This window comes from Anomaloglossus baeobatrachus, chromosome 3 (assembly GCF_048569485.1).
Source record: "Anomaloglossus baeobatrachus isolate aAnoBae1 chromosome 3, aAnoBae1.hap1, whole genome shotgun sequence".
NCBI lineage: Eukaryota > Metazoa > Chordata > Amphibia > Anura > Aromobatidae > Anomaloglossus > Anomaloglossus baeobatrachus.
Window position 1 is genome coordinate 351,306,618 of NC_134355.1, and position 21,173 is coordinate 351,327,790.

Genomic DNA, 21,173 nt, shown 5'->3' on the forward strand with positions numbered 1-21,173 from the left:
TCCAGCTCCGTGCACGGTGGTTATTATTAACAATGGCTGCGCGGCTAATATCGGGGAGATGATGCAGCACGGTACCGTAAAGCGAGGACAGGGATGCAGCGGCGGCCCTCTCCCGGCTGTGCTGGATGGAGAGTGAATGGAGCCGTGCAGCAGGGAGAACGCGGCTGTACATCGCGCTGCCTGAGGGAGAGGGGACCGCAGGTCAGTACCTTCCCTCCCCACACAATGGCTGCATTCCTACTCTCCCCTGCTTAACCCCTTGTCTGCACCCTGGTGTCTGTGCTTCAGTTGCAGGATATACAGGGTTAATTCTACCTGGCAGTGCCCATAGACCTGACGATGTGAGGTAACTCGTTGGTGCTTACCTCTGTACGACAAATAATGGTTGGCGGAGATGGGTACCATTGGCATTTAGACCACCATTAGCTGTCCATGGAGCGACATTTCCAGTGATTCGTACTGTTTACAATGGGCATCCATAGATTGGACCTGAGCAGATCAGCCCATTGGTGGTCTCCATCAGATAAACCTTGTGTAATGGGTCATCCATATTTCTTCCCCTTGCGTCCCACATGAAGGCGATGATATCGTGTAATGTCCCAAATCTGTAAATTCCCAGTCACACTGATCATTACCCATGTGAGTAGGCTGTAATCGGATAAGATCACGAGCAATATGTCGCCTCATATAAGTAGGTCTGGGAAGACTTCCTATGGCCCTATACATTTCCTAATAGGAGACTTTGGCCTTGAGGCGCCCTATGGCGGGTGCGTGATGGAGGCGCCCTATGGCGGGTGCGTGGTGGAGTCGCCCTATGGCGGGTGCGTGATGGAGTCGCCCTATGGCGGGTGCGTGATGGAGTCGCCCTATGGCGGGTGCGTGATGGAGTCGCCCTATGGCGGGTGCGTGATGGAATCGCCCTATGGCGGGTGCGTGATGGAGTCGCCCTATGGCGGGTGCGTGATGGAGTCGCCCTATGGCGGGTGCGTAATGGAGGCGCCCTATGGCGGGTGCGTAATGGAGGCGCCCTATGGCGGGTGCGTGATGGAGGCGCCCTATGGCGGGTGCGTGATGGAGGCGCCCTATGGCGGGTGCGTGATGGAGGCGCCCTATGGCGGGTGCGTGATGGAGGCGCCCTATGGCGGGTGCGTGATGGAGGCGCCCTATGGCGGGTGCGTGATGGAGGCGCCCTATGGCGGGTGCGTGATGGAGGCGCCCTATGGCGGGTGCGTGATGGAGGCGCCCTATGGCGGGTGCGTGATGGAGGCGCGCCCTATGGCGGGTGCGTGGTGGAGGGGCGCCCTATGGCGGGTGCGTGGTGGAGGGGCGCCCTATGGCGGGTGCGTGATGGAGGCGCCCTATGGCGGGTGCGTAATGGAGGCGCCCTATGGCGGGTGCGTAATGGAGGCGCCCTATGGCGGGTGCGTGATGGAGGCGCCCTATGGCGGGTGCATAATCGGGCGCCCTATGGTGGCTGTACCCCAGCAGTTGGAAGTCTCATCCGTGGAGCCACATCAGTCAATGAAGGGGCCGACATCACCATTTTTCTTTTGACCTCATTTAGGGCTCATTCGGACATCAGTTTTTCACTTATGAGTTTTATCCATGTGTATCACAGAATGCGTACCTATTATAGTTTATGGAGCGGTTCACATGCCTTCGTGTTATTACAGACCCAGTGGTCCACACCAAAACACGGACACTTGTCTGAATTTGACACAGTATATACTGATATGACGGTAAAAATTGGTATACTGACCAAAGTCCAATGACAATCTATTCCCGAATACTGGTGAAATGTAAATAGATTTTATTTCATTTGTCCTTTTATATTTATTTAATTCCAAAGTCAAGAGTGGATTCAAAAGAAGTAAGGGTATATGCACTCATTGAGAATTTGCTGCAGACATTTTTGTACCAAAAATGTGACTTTTGGCAGGAAAACCCCCGCTTATAATACGCCCCTTTAATGCTTTTCCCACTGCCATTCAATTGAGTGGGTAAAAAACCCTGAAAGAATTGACATGCTTCATATCTGCATGGCATAAATAAGCAACATGCATGAGATTTCAGAAATGTCACTTTGCTGGAATAGTAAAATGCTAAGTTTTTTTTTTTTTTTAATGGGAAAACGCAATGTGTAAATGAGTCTTTAATCTTCCATTACATTTTCTGTTTTCAGGATCTAATTCTCCTTTTCGCTTAAAAACAGTAGGAGGATTGAGGCTTTAAGGGTGCTTTACACGCTGCGACATTGCTAGCGATGTTGCGAGCGATAGCACCCGCCCTCATCGTTCGTGTGACATTTGGTGATCGCTGCCGTAGCGAACATTATCGCTACGGCAGCGTCACACGCACATACCTGTTCAGCGACATCGCTGTGACTGCGGAACAATCCCTCCTTCAAGGGGGAGGTACGTGCGGCGTCACTAAGCGGCCGCCCAATAGCAGAGGAGGGACGGAGATGAGCGGCCGGAACCTGCCGCCCACCTCCTTCCTTCCTCATTGCCGGTGGACACAGGTAGGATGATGATCATCGTTCCTGCGGTGTCACATATAGTTATGTGTGCTGCCGCAGGAACGATGAACAACCAGCGGCATGCACCACCAACGATATTATGAAAAGGAGCGACATGTCAACAATCAACGATTTTTGAAGTTTTTGCGATCGTTGATCGTCGCTCCTAGCTGTCACACGCTGCGATGTCGCTAACGACGCCGGATGTGCGTCACAAACACCGTGACCCCGACGATATATCGTTAGCGATGTCGCAGCGTGTAAAGCAACCTATAGTCTGAAATCCGATTATAGGAAAATAATTATTATTATTATTATTATTATTATTTATTGTGGTATGTTCACTTGGATGATTAATTGTAGAAATTTCTGCCACTGAAAATCAGGTCTAATTCGTTGAACTGAATGAGTTATTTGAAGGGGGCTGGCTGACTGCTTTTATGTCTTTACATCAGAGAAGGGGGCTGATGTAGTGAATTGAGCAGTCAGACGTCCCTCTTTACAATTGGCTGCTGTAGTGTGTGGCCACCACAGGATATGATGGCTTCAAGCACAAGCCTGGAAGCCATGCTTCTGAAAATCAGGATGGAACGACACAACTGGTCTGATAAAACTCTACTTGTATGCTATATACCTTGCTGAGTAATTCTAATAAAAGGAACTAGTCTGCTCGCCAAATTGTCCCCATTTTTAATATAGCAGTATGCATGGTCTGGTATGGTGTCTCCCCACTAGTCCTGCCTACCAGGAGGTGACTGACAGCCTGCATTCAGTCCCCATTATGGTAGAACTATTCTGCAGGCTGTCAGTTAGATCTAGGTAGGCAGGATTGGAAGATTTTAGGCAGGACTTGCCTGTGGGAATAGATGACCTGACTCTTTATCCTATGCCATACTGCCTGATAAAACTTCACTCTTTAAACACTGGGGCTTTAAACAGATAAGAATTCAGATATCTCCCAACCATACCTCTATATTAGTGATTGGGGACTTGACAGGTTCCTTTTTGCTCTCATTGCCAAGTTAGTGATTTCTTGTATCCATTGCAAATCTTGGGGCATGTTCACACCATACATTAAACACAAAGGCACATAATCATGAAGGTGTTTCGCAAGATTTCTGGTGTAAAAAGCCTTCAAAAGTCACTAACTTTTTACGTGGTTGGTTAATTCTTTTCATTTAATTCTTGAAACATTCCACCACTTTAGTGACACAAACTTTGCCAGAAATGTAGCGAAGTTTATGGGCAACTGCTTATCTTTAAACCAGATGGCTACCCTTTTGTCAAAGATATACCCAATGGAAGTCTAGGGAATGTTACAATAGGTGTCCGGACACCTAACAGATAAATAGATATGTATTCAGGGAATGTAATATGTACTGTATGGGAGAAATGAATTAAGAGGTACCCTCCCATAAATTCTGCCATCTCTGGCGGTCTCTATGATTGAAAATCAAATCTTTGGCTGGCATAGATTTGCTCTTTAATTTATGCCAATTTCTGTTTCTGTTGTCCACCTACAGCTTGCGCCATCATTTCTTTATTTTTTGTGCTATTAATTAGTGTAGTTTTATTTTACTCCTAGAACTGTCACTACGGAAATCTGCTGACTATAGATGTAAGAATATTATACTGCGAGTAGGGGCGCATAAAAAACAGGGAAAGAGACTTAGTCCCCTTTGACACATCAGTTTTTTGCTGTCAGTCACAATCTGTCGAATTTTGAAAAAAACGGATCCGGCGACTGATGACGCTGGATCCGTTTTTTTCTCATTGATTTGTATTAGTGACGGATTGAGACAGATGGCCTCACTGTCGCTAAATGTGTGTCGGATGGAGACAACGTCCACAGTAACGTTTTTGTGTATGTCGAAAAAACGGACAGCGACGGATCCATCACCGTCCGTCATTTAATAGAATGGAAGCCTATGGACGCAGGATCCGTCGTAATCCGTCAAATAACGGAATCCAGCAATGAATTCAGTTTTTTTTTAACTGAGCATGCTTCAATTTATTATTTAGCCCCCAGATAGTCGGATCCGTCGAAAAACGGATCTGTTGCATTAGTTTAGCCACAATCTACAACGGAAACAGTCGAGAAAACAGATTGTGACTGATGACAAAAAACTGATGTGTGAAAGGGGCCTTATTGAGGCATGTACACTGTAATGATGTCCCTTAGGCTAGTTTTACACATCCGGCTTTTCGCTGGTTTGCCAGATTCAGCACAGACCAGTACAGTGTATACAGTACAGTGGCAGCGCGACAAGCTCCGGTCACATGCTTTCATGTGACCGGAGCATGTGACCCGGATGTTACAGCGCTGCCACTGTACTGTATACACTGTACTGGCGTGCGCCGAATCCGGCAAACCGGCGAAAAGCCGGATGTGTGAAACTAGCCTTAGTGTTCTCACCCATGAAACCCTTTTCATGGCTAACATCCCCAGCCAGGAGTGGTTTTACCTTTAGATTGGTGTAGCACAATCTTGCACTAAGCCAGTTTTGACGGAGTGCACAGCGCCAAATTAATTACTAGGTGCATGTCCCTTAATTAATTCAACACCTCTGAAAATGAGTGCAACAGAAATGCTACTTCAATCAAGGACTGTAGTAGCATTTCTGGCATAGAAAACGCCTGCAGATTTAATGAATTTGGTGACCATAGCCCTGCCCCACACTGACTCCTCTCCATCTCCACATATTTTGCTGAAGATGATCCCACCTGGCATGAAAACGTTAAGTCTCTGCTGTCAGCTACTGACATTAAATAACTAAACACTACTCAGTTTGCTCCTCCGGTTTGTGCAGATTTAGTACTGATGCTCTGCACTGCAGGCACTATGTGTTGACATCATCATGCCTTCAGTGCATGGAGTCTCATACTCACAGGTGCAGGCTGCCTACAGCTCCCTAATTCACCATGCTATTCAACTGTATCAGTGTCCGCGGTGTGGCTGTGAGGATTTGCAAGTCTGCAAGTGGCTGCAGACTTGTAGCTAAAGGCCCTGTGCGCACTAGAAAATGGAATTTTCTTAAGAAAATTCCGCACCCTCTGAAAGATTACCGCACCTGCGGTAAAAAGCCTCAGCAAACCGCGCCCGAAAACCGCTTACGGTTTTACTGCGGTTTGCTGCAGTTTTACAGCGGTCTTGCCGCTAATTTTCCACAGGTTGTTTCCTGCGGTTTTTTTTACCATTATCTATGGCAAAAACTGCATGTACCTGTGGAAAAGAAGTGCCATGCACATTAATTCCGCAGCAAAACCTGTTGGTGAAAAAAAACTCAGTGTGCGCACAGCATTTTCTTTTTTACCATAGGTTTTGCTAGGGAAGAACTGCAGAAAGTTTATGAACATTTTCTGCAGCAAAGCTGCGGCAAAACCGCGGTAAAAAACGCAGTGTGCGCAGAGGGCTTAAGACCAGACAACCCCTTTAATTTATTTCCACATATAAAGGTTGAATAGCGACATCACTGCTCTGATTTACTGATTTGTGCACATTTGAAGTTATTTTTTTTAATGATATAGATGCTTTTTAAACTCCAGTAGTGGTTGTTCTGACTGCATTTAACCTACTCGAGCTGATTCTCATCTGAGCTCCCACAGTGGTATCTCTGGTATCATTCCAAATTGGTGCAAAATAAAAATCTGCAGACATGTTCAACACAGAGCTTTTGAACCCCATGGAATGTGGTGGACTGCTTATGTACATTTTACAAAAGCCACGTTATATTTAATCACCATCCTGTTTTTGTTATACATGTAACGCTGAAGTCAGAGTGTTTTTGCAATATTCACTTTACATATACGTCATGAAAGCTCATGTCACATAAGTCAAACTTAGGCTGGAAACACATCTATGCGAGTAAAATCGGTCCGACTGGGCTGAAAAATACTCGGCTGATTTTAGTTCACGTTAGGTGCGAGTGCAACGCAAGTGTGATGCTTTTTGCTCGCGTGGGTGTCGCATTTGCGATGCTAGTTTCATGCAACATCTTAATTATATAAAAGCTATTACACATGTGTCATTTAATTTACCTTTGGGAATGTGATGTCACATTCATCTGTTGAATATTTAATGAGCGACGTTACTGCCACACTCGCAAATGTGAACGTTGGTGCGCGTGTGTGATCCTACTTTTAATCCCCTTCCATAGGAAATCATTGGGACAAATGGTGTGAGAAAGTCACAAAAAAGCGGCATGCTGCGATTTTTTTTTTTTTTTCTCAGTCCGATTTGGACTGAGAAAAAAATCGCAGATGAGAGCTGAATCATTCACTAACATGTGTCCGATTCCAATGTGAGATTTTCTCGCATTGCTCTACTGCGAGAAACTCGCAAGTGAGAAGCAGCCCTTATACTGGACTCGTTCCCATTGCAGAGGCTGAAAGAATGTTTTGGCTTCTGTCTGCCATACATTGGCCCACCTTTTTCCACCTGTGTAGAATAGCATAGCCCACTGTTCCATATAGGGGCAGCCCGCAGAAGTGGCATATGCTGTACAGTGTTTTTTTACTTTTTAACCTTTTGAGTGACTTATGTGACTATATATAGGGATATAATGAAGGCATCTCTGAGATATGTTGGGTTACCCAACATAGACCCCCCCAACCTACACTGCAAACTCTGAGGAAACAGAAAAGCCGATTCCATGCGCTCTGCCTGCAGCTCCTGCCATAGACAGAGCGGGGACTGCATGCAGAGCGCAGGAAAGAAGTGACATGTCCCTTCTTAGAACGTGCGCTTTGGGCAGCAGCCGAAACACTGTGCTCTAATACGCCACGTGCGCACGTCTCCTGAATAATCTTCATAGATTATGCAGGGGACGCAGGATGCATGCAGTTACGCTACGCTACAAAGCGCAGCGTAACTGCATGTAATTACGCAACGTGCGCACATAGCCTAATAGATTTTGGCTTTCGTGCTCCTTCAGGAGCTGTCCCCTTTACCACAGCATTTAGCTATCAAAATGGTAAGCAATTTGTCCTTTGTTTGCTAAGCATTTTTTTTGGATTTCTTCCATAAATGCTATTTGAGCACTGTATGGCAGGGGTAATTAGGCACTGTATAGTATGGTTGTGTACACATGTCTTATACTATTTAAGCACTAGGAGGGAGGATACAGAAAAAAGGTGCTGCACGGCATACCATCTCTACCAGCGCCCCCCTATATACTTTTGATAGCTATCAGTTGATTGTGGCAGATATCACCCCCATCTCTCCTATACAGAGAAGCGCTTGGGTATTTTCTACAAAGGAGCCACTGCCACATACCATATCTGTCATGACAGCTTATCTCTTTATGGGACAAAAGTATCAACAGTCTGAAATGATGTCTGGGAATAGTCTGGTGGCCAAACGCAGTGATCTCGACGGGTGCAGCTGACAATAATCTAATGTGTATGGAGGCCTTAATGTTGGAAATGTCAGTCATTTCTCCTGGAATATGAAGACCACGTGAGACAAGTGATTGGAGTCCACTAGATAATTGCAGGAAAGCATCTCAATAGAGGACTATTGCAGTCAGCACATGTGTCACCATATCACTGGCATATTCCATCCAACAGCATGGAGCACTGCCATTAATGAGAAGGAAAATCACCCAGGTGCTGATTAGGGAATTGCATATCTGTGTTATTGACATTAATGAGGCTGGGTTGTAATACAAGAATAGCGCCTGAATGGTCATGGCACTGCGGACCTCCCGTTCTACGGATCTGTGGGGGGCTAAGCATCTTTCAGCAGCTTATGGCATTTCTCCTTTGTGGATGCTAGGCATTGCCTTTGCAAGACCCTATGTATGCTTGCATTACTTTTTTGTGTTTGCTTTTCCATGGGAACTTTCTCTGTTATGTATATGGATACTCTATGGATACTTTTTTCATGGTCCCTTCTGTTAGACATTTACTTTAAAATTGATGGACAGCACTCAAGCGGTGAGCAGTAATACCTAGACAAGAAGGGGCTCAGTGCACCAAGGAGTACATCAGCTTGGAGTTTGTGCCTTCGGATAGCCCCACACTCTAAAAACATAGTGGTCAGTTATTCGGCCTGGTGTGAAGCTAGCCATTGCCTGTGAGAATACCACTGTCCAGTTTCTAAACAGCCCATCTTAAAACATGCCATAAATATGGGAATACTTTAGTGGGTCAATCTACAGGTGCCACCACAAAGTAGCTACCGATTGCATACGTGTGCGGCATTATAGCGATGTATCATTATCACATCTGCTTGAAGAGACTTTTTTTTTTTTTTTTTTTCCAGTAGAGTATTACTCATCCCCTTCATCTTGTAATTTACATCCTTAAACTCTTGTCAGAACCTATAGAAATTGCAGGCTCCTAATAGTGTTGCACGGAGCCACTTTCAATAGCCTACTTGTCAATGTGATTAGACGAAGCTGACCTTTCACAGAAGTCAAAGGAACTTATATTAGACTGTCACTGCCTAGAATGCTGTGACCGATTCAGCCAATTATCACTTCAGATGACGAGTTTTTAGAACATATTGCAAAACCAATTAACACATTCCCAGATATACAGTCTATCTGTTGTATTCAGCACGTTAGAAATAGAAGTCGATGTTAGCATTGTGCTTTAGCCTTCAAGCGTGAATATGCAGAATAAATGTATTTGTATGTTACCGCACAGCATGTAACAGTACCTAGAAACAGTAGAAAATAGGCCACATAGTATAGTAGGGAAGGTATTTGCTGTATACTCATATTATGGGGGCCCTACTGCAAAAAATGGCACCTTTCATCTATTTGCTCTAATAGGGTTAACAATACTGAGTGAAAAAAGTAACCATTCTCTGATAAATAGGTTTTATCTATTGCAGTAGTATAGCCATTTATATGGACAGGACAATTTAGCTCCACAAACTTTGCAGTCTTCTTCTTTGTTAGGCTGGGGTCACACTAGCTTATGAAAAATCAGTCCGATTTTCATCCAGGAGAGTAGGACAAGTGATATCCGTATGGCATTCTGTGTGCAATGCGAGTATGCGGTTATTTTCTCTGATAACATCCATATGCAATGCGTTTTTTTCTTAGACGCTGTTATTCTACAATCATTTATTAGACCACTTACAGTATCCGATGCCACAGAATGGTAATATGTCTGTAAAAAATAAAATGGATGCCACTGGGATGGTCCATGTGGAATCTGATTTTTTTTTTTTTCCTAGCGCCTATAGACTTGAGTAGGTGAGTCTCTTCCGATTGACGCGACTACTCGCAGCATGTTGTAATTTAATTCCGCATCCTGAGTACAGTACAGTACACTGCCTTATTAAAAAACATGGGCCAGAGTGCAATACTTTTTTTTTTTTTTTTTATCAGATGGCACTCATCCGATTTCTATATGAGTGAGCACTTGGAGTTAAATCCACGTGGATGACGTGGCTAAAACTTTTATGCTGCAAACAGCTCCACTCTGTTGCTTGTCGTCTGGAACGCGTAGCGATGTTTGTAGAATGTACCATATGTTTTAGTCACCTCATTCATGTGGATTTATCTACTCCAAGGCTATGTTTGCACTAGAAAGTGCCTTTTTCTTAAGAAAAAACCGAACCCTCTGAAAGAATCCGACACCCGCGGTAAAAACCGGGGTAAAACTGCACCCGCGGTTTTGCTGCGGATTTACCACAGATTTTCCGCAAGTTGGTCCCCATGGATTTTTACCATTTATCTATGGCAGAAAACGTAGGTACCCGCGGAAAAGAAGTGACATGCTCATTAATTCCGCAGCGGAAAATCCGTGGGTATAAAAAAAAAAACGCAGTGTGCGCACAGCATTTTTTAAAACCCACAGGATTTGCTGGGGAATTGACTGCAGCAATGTTACACATTTTCTGCAGCAAATCCGCGGTAAATCTTCAGCGTGTGCGCAGGGCCTAAGACAGGGGTCATACAAGTGTATGATTCTGGCTAGTGCAATAAGAGTTTGCTCTCACCAAAGTTATTCAGTGATGTAGGTCATATTTGCATATTTTTTCATTTATTCGTGATAAGAAAAAAATTGCAGCAAGTCTATGGATGCAGGAAAAAAACAGATGGCACATATATCATCCGTACGCTGTCTGGTTTTTACAGATAAATTACAATTCATAGTATCATAGTACCATAGTTATTAAGGTTGAAGGGAGACTCTAAGTCCATCTAGTTCAACCTGTAGCCTAATATGTTGATCCAGAGGAAGGCAAAAAAAAAAAAACCCCAATGTGGCAAACAAGTTCCAATGGGGAAAAATTTCCTTCCTGACTCCACATCCGGCAATCAGACTAGTTCCCTGGATCAATACCCTGTCATAAAATCTAATATACATAACTGGTAATATTAAATTTTTCAAGAAAGGCATCCAGGCTCTGCTTAAATGTTAGTAGTGAATCACTCATTACAACATCATGCGGCAGAGAGTTCCATAGTGTCACTGCTCGTACAGTAAAGAATCCTCGTCTGTGATTATGATTAAACCTTCTTTCCTCAAGACGTAGCGGATGCCCCCGTGTTCCAGTCGCAGGCCTAGGTGTAAAAAGATCTTTGGAAAGGTCTCTGTACTGTCCCCTCATATATTTATACATTGTGATTAGATCCCCCCTAAGCCTTCGTTTTTCCAAACTAAATAACCCCAAGTTTAATAACCTGTCTTGGTATTGCAGCCCCCCCATTCCTCTAATAATCTTGGTCGCTCTTCTCTGCACCCTCTCCAGTTCAGCTATGTCCTTCTTATATATCGGTGACCAGAATTGTACACAGTATTCTAAGTGCGGTCGCACTAGTGACTTGTACAGAGGTAGAACTATATTTTTTTCATGAACACTTATACCTCTTTTAATACATCCCATTATTTTATTAGCCCTGGCAGCAGCTGCCTGACACTGTCCACTAAAGTGAAGTTTACCATCCACCCATACACCCAAGTCTTTTTCTGTGTCTGTTTTACCCAGTGTTCTACAATTAAGTACATAATCATAAATGTTATTTCCTCTACCCAAGTGCATGACCTTACATTTATCTACATTAAACTTCAATTGCCACTTCTCAGCCCAATCCTCCAATTTACATAAATCTCCCTGTAATATAAAATTATCCTCCTCTGTATTGATTACCCTGCAGAGTTTAGTATCATCTGCAAATATTGAAATTCTACTCCGCATGCCCCCAACAAGGTCATTTATAAATATGTTGAAAAGAAGCGGGCCCAATACTGACCCCTGTGGTACCCCACTATGAACTGAGACCCAGTCCGAGTACGTACCATTAATAACCACCCTTTGTTTCCTATCACTGAGCCAGTTTTTAACCCAGTTACACATATTTTCCCCTATCCCCATTATTCTCATTTTATGTACCAACCTTTTGTGTGGCACCGTATCAAAAGCTTTTGAAAAGTCCATATACACAACATCCACTGCATTTCCCTGGTCCAGACTTGAACTTATCTCTTCATAGAAGCTGATCAAATTAGTTTGACAGGATCGATCCCTCATAAACCCATGTTGATACTCTGTCATAAGGTTATTTTTCTTCAGATACTCCAGTATAGCATCTCTCAAGAAACCCTCAAGGATTTTACCAACCGTAGAGGTTAAACTTACCGGCCTATAATTTCCCGGCTCAGTTTTTGTCCCCTTTTTGAATATTGGCACCACATTTGCTATGCACCAGTCCTGCGGTACCGACCCTGTTATTAAGGAATCTGAGAAGATTAAAAATAATGGTCTATCTATCACAGAACTCCATTCCTGTAGTACTCTGGGGTGTATGCCATCCGGGCCCGGAGATTTGTCAACCTTAGTGATTTCGAGGCGGCGGCGTACTTCCTGCTGGGTTAAGCAGGTAATATTCAAGGGTGAATTTATGGTATCACTGGTCATGTCATCTGCCATGGCATTTTCTTGTATAAAAACCGTAGAAAAAAAGTCATTCAGCAGGTTGGCTTTACCCTCATCCCCTTCCACCATTTCACCAAGACTATTTTTAAGGGGGCCAACACTATCGCTTTTCAGTTTTTTACTGTTTATGTAGTTAAAGAATATTTTAGGATTATTTTTACTTTCTCTCGCAATGAGTCTCTCTGTCTCAAACTTAGCTAACTTAATTTGCTTTTTACATATTTTATTTAATTTTCTATAATTATATAATGCCTCATCACTACCTACCCTCTTTAATTCTTTTAAGGCTTTCTGCTTTTCTTTTATTGCTTCCCTTACAGCTCTATTTAGCCACAGGGGTTTCCTCCTATTTCTAGCATGTTTGTTCCCATAGGGTATATTTTCTGCACAAGCCCTATTCAGGATGCTCATAAAAGTCTCCCATTTGCTTTGTGTACTTTTATTACTTAGTACATCATCCCAGTTTATTGCACTAAGATCATCTCTCAACCGTTTAAAATTTGCTTTCCTGAAGTTTAGTGTCCTTGTGGCCCCTCTACTAGACATCTTACTAAAGAATACATGAAAACGTATTATTTTGTGATCACTATTCCCCAAGTAACCCCCAACTCCAACTTGTATATTTGATATGCGGTCTGGCCTATTGGTTAGTACAAGGTCTAGTAGTGCTCCCCCTCTTGTGGGGTCCTGTACCATTTGTGAAAGGTAATTATCTTTCATTGTTATCAAAAATCTATTTCCTTTGCTGGAACTGCAAGTTTCTGTTCCCCAATTTATATCAGGATAGTTAAAGTCCCCCATAATAATTACCTCTCCGAGACTTGCTGCTTTATCAATTTGCTTTATGAGGAGATTCTCTACCTCTTCCATAATATTCGGCGTCTTATAACACACCCCTATCAGTATTTTATTATTCATTCTCCCCCCCCCTTATCTCCACCCATAGGGACTCTACATTCTCAGTACCCTCACATATGTTGTCACGCAGGATGGGTTTTAAGGATGATTTTACATATGGACACACACCTCCCCCTCGCTTATTTGTACGGTCATTCCTGAATAGGCTATAACCCTGTAAATTAACAGCCCAGTCATAGCTCTCATCCAGCCATGTCTCTGATATCCCCACTATATCATAATTTTCTTCCAACAATATTAATTCTAATTCCTCCACCTTATTTGTGAGGCTTCGGGCATTAGTGTACATGCACGTTACGTATGACTCTGTACCTGTATTCCTGCTTACTGTATTAACTGTCCTAACCCTTCCCCCCCGTACCACCCCCAATTTCATTACTTGTGCCCTGGTCACTATCTGCACTACATTCCCCTTCTATAAAGTGAATACCCTCGCCCCCCATTCCTAGTTTAAACACTCCTCCAACCTTCTAGCCATTTTCTGCCCCAGCAGAGCTGCACCTTCCCCATTAAGATGCAGCCCATCCCTAGCATAGAATCTGTAGCCAACTGAAAAGTCGGCCCAATTCTCCAGGAACCCAAAACCCTCTTTCCTACACCAATTCCTGAGCCACCTGTTAACCTCCCTGATCTCTCTTTGCCTCTCTGGTGTGGCTCGTGGCACAGGTAGTATTTCCGAAAATACCACCTTTGAGGTCCATGCTTTAAGCTTACAACCTAATTCCCTGAAATCATCTTTAAGGACCTTCCACCTACCTCTAACTTTGTCATTTGTGCCAATGTGTACAATGACCGCTGGGTCCTCCCCAGCCCCTCCCAGTAATCTGTCAACCCGATCAGCGATGTGCCGAACTCGAGCGCCAGGAAGACAACACACTGTTCGGCGATCCCTGTCTTTGTGACAGATTGCCCTATCTGTCCCCCTAATAATTGAGTCCCCCACTACCAGTACCTGTCTTGCCTGCCCTGCACTCCTATTCCCCCCCTTACTGGAGCAGACACTCCTCTGGCGTTCAGAGGTCATGCCTTGCTGCAGAAATGCTACCCCTGTAATGACATCCCCCTCATCTGCCAAGTTTGCAAACCTATTGGGGGTGTGTCAGTTCAGGACTAGCCTTCCTAGCACTTTTCCCTTTACCCCCCTTTCTAACTGTCACCCAGCTACCTACCTCACCGTCCTGCCGCTCCCTACTACGATCCTCCCCCACATCTGACCCAGCAAGCTGCTGCTCAGTGAGCAGCACACTCCTTTCCATATTGCTAATGCATCTCAGAGTTGCCAGCTGCTCATTTAGATCCAGTATCTGGGCTTCCAAATGTGCAACTTGCTCACATCTCGAACAACAGTATGCACCCTCGAACGGCTTTTCAAGGACTGTATACATGAGACAAGATGTACACTGGATCGCATTAGCAATAGTGGAGCACATTTTCTAATGGGGATAGCACTAAACAAATGTTAAGTAATTAAACAACTAAATACAAACAATTCTACTCACACTTACTTTTGCTCACACTTTGCTCACAATGAAGAAGACAGGCTAAAATTCAGAAGTCTTCCTTCCGGCTGTAACGGCCAAAACCCGGTTCTCCTTGAGCTCGCGGTGACTCTTCACTTATCCCAGAAGGCACTGGGAATATGCAAATTATCCTCGCAAGACTCCTTCCCTGGCTTTGGGCTTTGCTATTCTATAGCATAGAACACTGTAAATTATTGTAGAATAATAGCTGATGAGAAAAAACATGCATGCCACACGGATGCTAGGCCAGCAAAAAAATGGCAGACTTGTATGACATACGGAATATCAAATGAATTTCATTCATCCTGCTCCCCTGATTGAAAATAGGACAGATGTTTCATATGCTCGTGTGACCCTGGCCTAATAAAAAAGATTGCAAAGTTGGTGGAGCTGAATTTTCCTTTTCTTTTATATTTGTGTTGGCAGAAATATTTTCCGTGCTCCAAACAAAAGAGAAGACTATAACGGTGAGCTGGATTACTTTGACTGCATTATACGGACGTGTTCTCTCCGAGAAAAAGCTAGAGGGCACACTGACCGATGTAATTTAACAGGTCTGTTCAGATTAGGGTTTTTTTCATGCGGAACTAGTGTCCACGTGAAAATTGCTGCATGCACTATTCACTTCCGAATGCACAACCCCCCCCCCCCCCAAAATGAAAAATTTGCATCTAATGTGAATTATCCATATTCCACTCAATTTTTTACTGCTATATTGCCATTATTAAAGGAAAGGCGTCGTCAAAAAAAAAATCAATAACTAAAATGTAAGGTATTAATGTTTTGTTTAAATATTATTTGTTTTTCATTGAGAAAAATATAAAAAAAAATATTGAAGGTGAACCTGTCAGGTCCCATATGCGTTTTGACCTAAGAGCAGGGTGATGTGTGGCCTAGAAACCCCGTCCTACCCATCCCTGTGTTGTAATATTGTGTAATATGAATGTATAAACAAGTGTTTTATTATCTACATGTTCCCTATGTAAATGATCAGAGGCTCTAGTCCCCTAGGCGTTGCGTCACATTGCCCAGTAGGCGTTTGCATGCTTTCCGTGGTATTGCGCCCCTGTGGGCGTCATACCATGGATTTACATGAGCGACATCACCGTCAGCTCCTTGAGATCCCGCACGTGTGCACTGAACATTCACGCAGCCTTTTTTATCCGGGTACTTGCCTCTCTGCTTCAGACGCACTCTACGCATGGTCAGAACCGCAGGAGTCTTCTGAGCATACACGCGTCTAAAGCTGAAAGGCAAGCACCCAGATAACAAGGCTGTCTGAATAGTGAACGCGCATGCGCGGGATCTCAAGGAGCTGACGGTGACATCACTCATGTAAATCCATGGTATCACGCCCACAGGGGCGTGATGCCATGGAAAGCATTCAGACGCCCACGGGGCGATGCGATGGCAGGGGAATAGTGCCTCCGATCATTTACATAGGGAACATGTAAGTAATAAAACGTTTGTTTATACATTCATATTACACAATATTGCAACATAGGGATGGGGTAGGAAGGGGTTTCCAGGCTACACATCACCCTGCTTTTAGGTTAGTACGCATAAGGGATCTTGGCAGGTTCCCTTTTAAAAGTTTGATATTTTCCACTCTTAAACACTAGGGGAAGCAACTGCTGAAATCCTACTGTAGAACTAGCTCATATTACAACTGCAGTAAAAGTTGGCAGAATCTGCTCTCACGTGTGTGTGATGTCCCACCTCCCGTTCTGGGTGTATCAAAAAGGATAAGAGAGAATGAAGTTTAGGATCATAGTGCGGAGCCATTTTGTTGGTGACCGCAAAGTGATCCTAATGTCTAAAGTGTTACTAAGGACAGCTGGCATAGTGCCCCACTGTATCCCGCACCACACTGTATCTTGCTCCACACTATTTCCTGTGCCCTCATATACTGTGCTGCTGGCCGGGATCGGATGTCTGAGGTGACATGCGGCAAGGAAGGGTGATCTGCAGCCTGTGCGGCACTGCACTACAGATGTCACCCCACGATCACTACTTCCAGCCGTATGCACTCATCTCAGACCGGCAGCCAGTCCTGTCAGCCTGGTGTCTGTTCCTCCAATCAGCGATCACAGCACAGAGCCGCGAGGAGCGGAGGCCCTAGGTGAGCGCATACGGGGAGAGAAGGTGAGTGGAGGCGTGGGGAGTAGCACGCCAGGATCAGTTACAATGCAGTCACCGTTGCCCGGCATGGGTACGCACCCCATCCCGGAGTGACAGGGGGAAAGTGCAGCATACGCTGTGAGCTCCACAAAGATGGGGGCGCGTCCAGCTCACCGCAGAAGCCCTCTGTGTTAGAGAATAGGGTTGGAGCCCGACAATCAGAATCAATGCAAGAGGGCTGCCATAAATGAGGTAACTGTCGTTATACACATCAAATCCAAGATGGCAGCCCTCTGTGTTTGAGTACAAATAGAAATAAATAAAAACTAAATAAACAGTGAGTTTAATTTTCTATTAAAAATACTTGTTTCCATAATCACTATTATTAATATAAAAATAAAAAAACGGGACACCTTTTAACCTAGGAAAATGTATTTGCTCATGTATATTTTAAAGGGATTGCTGTAACAGAGGGCTAAAAGATGCTGGCTGTACTTTATATGGGGAAATCCTGGTGACCGGTTTCCTTTTAAAATGTTGGTATATAAATGCAGATGCCGCATGGATGACAATTTGGATGAAAATCAAATAATTTATTGTACCATTGGTCTCTAAAGACACTGAAAAAGACCTCCAGCAAGATTTGCTAAAGGTCTCTGTGCCCAAACTCCAAGACGTACATCTTTACTGACCCAGAAACGCAAGTCTGCTCCAATATTCTTAAAACCAAATATACGGTAACAGCTTTTCCGTGCAGTGATAAAATGACTATACACACCTATGGGTCAGTAGTATGTTCTGGAGAAGGATGAATGATGCATACATTGCCTGTATGGGTGCTCTGGGCTTTGTTTTTTTTTTTTTTCCTTTGGCACTGGAACAAGTTGGGTGACAATGTCATGCTTTCTGTGAGGAAGTTGGACCTTCCAGCACAACAGTGATCCCAAGCATAAGTCAAAGAAAACAGCTTGGTTTCAGAAGACTTCCTGGAAGATTCTGGAGTGCCCGTCACAGTTGCCTGTTTTGAACACTATAGGAAATTTTTCTTGGCATTTGAAGAAGACTTTGAAAATCTAAGAATATTAATGAACTGGAGGTCGGCAAGACCTCCATAATAAATTGGCTAAGATTTGTCACAAATGCTACTGAATCTTTTGCCTGGCAATTCAAGATAGGACCTTAGTCCAGCAGTCACATAAGGGTGCTTGTTGGGAGTCCTGCAAACCTTTTCCTTCCTGCCGACATCCGGGTGCTTCGTCACGCTGCAATGTTGACGTTGCAGCTGTGCTATAAATCTAAAGAAGCATTGGGGATTCTGGTGGGTAAGAGGCGGTTTGTGATGGATCAACTAAAGCGGGCTTTACACGCTACGAGATCGCTACAGCGATCTCGTTGGGGTCACGGATTTTGTGACTCACATCCGGCCGCATTAGCGATGTTGCTGCGTGTGACACCTAGGAGCGATTTTTGCATCGTTGCAAAATCACTCATCGGTGACATGGGGGTCCATTCTCAAATATCGTTACTGCAGCAGTAACGAAGTTGTTCCTCGTTCCTGCGGCACCACACATCGCTATGTGTGACACCGCAGGAACGAGGAAGCTCTCCTTACCTGCCTCCCGGCCACAATGCGGAAGGAAGCAGGTGGGCGGGATGTTCGTCCCGCTCATCTCCGCCCCTCCGCTTCTATTGGGCGGCGGTTCAGTGACGCTGCTGAGACGCTGAACGAACCGCCCCCTTAGAAAGGAGGCGGTTCGCCGGTCACAGCGACATCGCTATGCAGGATAGTTGTGTGACGGGTCCGGGCGATGTTGTGCGACACGGGCAGAGATTTGCTCGTGTCACACACAACCGATGGGGGCGGGTACCCACGCTAGCGATATCAGTCACGATATTGCAGCGTGTAAAGCAGCCTTTACTCAGCGGCTACTTGAGGTAGTCACATGTACGCTTACATTTTCAACTAGTTTATTGAACTTTCTAAACCAGTAAAACAAAAAAAAGAAAAGTCTTTCCGACACAAAGAAAATAGGTTATGTACTCAGTCCATACAAGTGCGTGTTCCCCCACTAAATTTTGGGGTTCTGCTCTGCTCAATCACAGCACCTTGGTGGAGGTCTGCTACCTCCACACAGAACCAAGAGTGATTCCAGAGACCTTAGGCTATGTGCGCACGTTGCGCAATTACATGCAGTTACGCTGCGCTTTGTAGCGCAGCGTAACTGCATGCGTCCTGCGTCCCCTGCATAATCTATGAAGATTGTGCAGGGGCCGTGCGCACGTGCCGTCTTAGAGCGCAGCGCTTCGGCTGCTGCCCGAAGCGCGCATTCTTAGAAGTGACATGTCACTTCTTCCGTGTGCTTTGCCGGCAGCCCCTGCTCTGTCTATGGCAGGAGCTGCAGGCAGAGCGCACGTTCTCTGCCGGCACCATGCGCTTCAGAACGGAGCTTTTCAGCTGCGCTCTGAAGCGCACCTTTTAGGTGCGGTGCAGTGTGCACATAGCCTAAATTTTACTTGCTGGACCACACCCTGAGGTGGAGATATGGTGAGCAGCCATCCCACCCATCTCTTTAGCTGTTCACAAAAACCCAGCCCTGTTAAAAACTCTCTTCGTACCTTATATACTGGAGTATACCTCAGCGTTTACATCACAGGCTAATAATCTCAGCGACGCATACCTCCCTTCTTGTACTTTACAGGGAAGGATACGATGGGCCTCATTCATTTCTTAAACTGCTCTGATCTGAGCTCTGATTGTTATGAGCAACAAAGACCGTTTTACAGAATGAGGCCTGATGCCATTATCCTGTATGAACCACACAAGGGAAATGGTGGTCTGGTTTTCATAGCCAATCTTGTACCATTCCTCCTGAGGGAAAAAATGTATTTTATAGAAAAAGAGAATAAGATGTACAAAGATAAATTGTACCCTGTGCACAATAGTGGGCACTGTAGAATAGCAAACCAGCTAAAGTATGTCATGGTTGTGTCATCCCTGCTTTATCAGATCACGGCTCGGATCTGTGACAGCTTAGCTGCAGTCTCATTTACCTTTTTGCCATTCTGTGAGTTGGTTGTGTGTTCGAATAGCCATCCTGCATGAGAATTTTTTTCGGAAAAGTAAGATCACTTAGTCTGAAATAATACATGGTAACGACTAAAATCAGTAGGGAGCCTGGGTCTCCAGTGTGCTGCACCTGTACTGTAGGGTGGAAGACTGGACACTAGTGGAGGCACCTGTGATGAGGGAACTGTGGAAGTCTATATTGTTGGGACCCTGTGATTGATTCTGTTATAGAGGAGCTGTTAATGCGTCACTTTTCTTCTGCATTAGTTTTAATATCTCCTACTTTGTTTAAAACTGTGTAAAGAATTATGTTATCTAATGCAGGTACTGTGGGGGCGAATCTGCAAATAGGTTTTTTTTTTGTTTTTTTTTTTTTTTTTTGCTGTAGAACTGAAACCGTTTTATAGCCTTTTGTACAAAGATTCCTTCAGTGACTGTTCTTGCAGTTTGTGCAAAGGATCACTGTTAATAGAATAGTACTTATGGCCATAATAAGACTACGGTGAGCAAAAATGCAATGGTCGTGTCACTATTGTCACCGTCGTCATTCCCACAGTCTGCCCAACCAAGCACAGAATCGATACCTTTACATCATCTTTGGGCTTCTATTCTGCTCTGTTGTTTGCACGGATGGAAACACAGTACCCATAATGTGTATTTTTTTTGTTGTATAATTTGAATAATTTTCCCGTCGCCATGACAGCGCCACCAGAGAGACATAGGTCCGCCCCTCAGGTGGCACCTCTCTACCATATCAGTTCAATTTCCTGTCCCAGGATGGGAGACCCAGAAGTGCTGTGGCACTGCCACAGTGAAGGACGGCTAAAGTTGGGGTCCTTGATGTTTAATCAGGGCCCTCAACTTCTTTTTTTATTCTTTTATTTTTCCTATTGACTGGGTCTTTGTTCTGCAGGGGGTAAGACCTCTGCGGTTGTACATGCCTGTCTCATGTCCGGGTCTGTGTCCTGCGGGGGGTGAGCCCCCCCCCCCCCCGCAGTGGTATACGCTGGTCATATATATTGGGTCTGTGTCCTGCTTGGCTTTTTCCTGGCAGTTGTATACGCCGGTACACCGTGCCAGCTCTGTGTCCTGTGGGGGTTAGTATGCGCCAGTTTTCGGGCCAGGTCTATG

At 44.7% G+C, this 21,173-nt stretch overlaps 1 protein-coding gene across 1 annotated transcript in view; it reads left to right on the forward strand.

Moving 5' to 3' along the window:
* GPR63 (G protein-coupled receptor 63) overlaps positions 1–21,173 on the forward strand; it is a 68,125-nt gene continuing 46,952 nt past the window's right edge. Inside the window, exon 1 of the mRNA XM_075338397.1 lies at positions 1–201. The gene's annotated coding sequence lies outside the window, so the exon portion shown is untranslated. The remainder of the gene's footprint in view (positions 202–21,173) is intronic.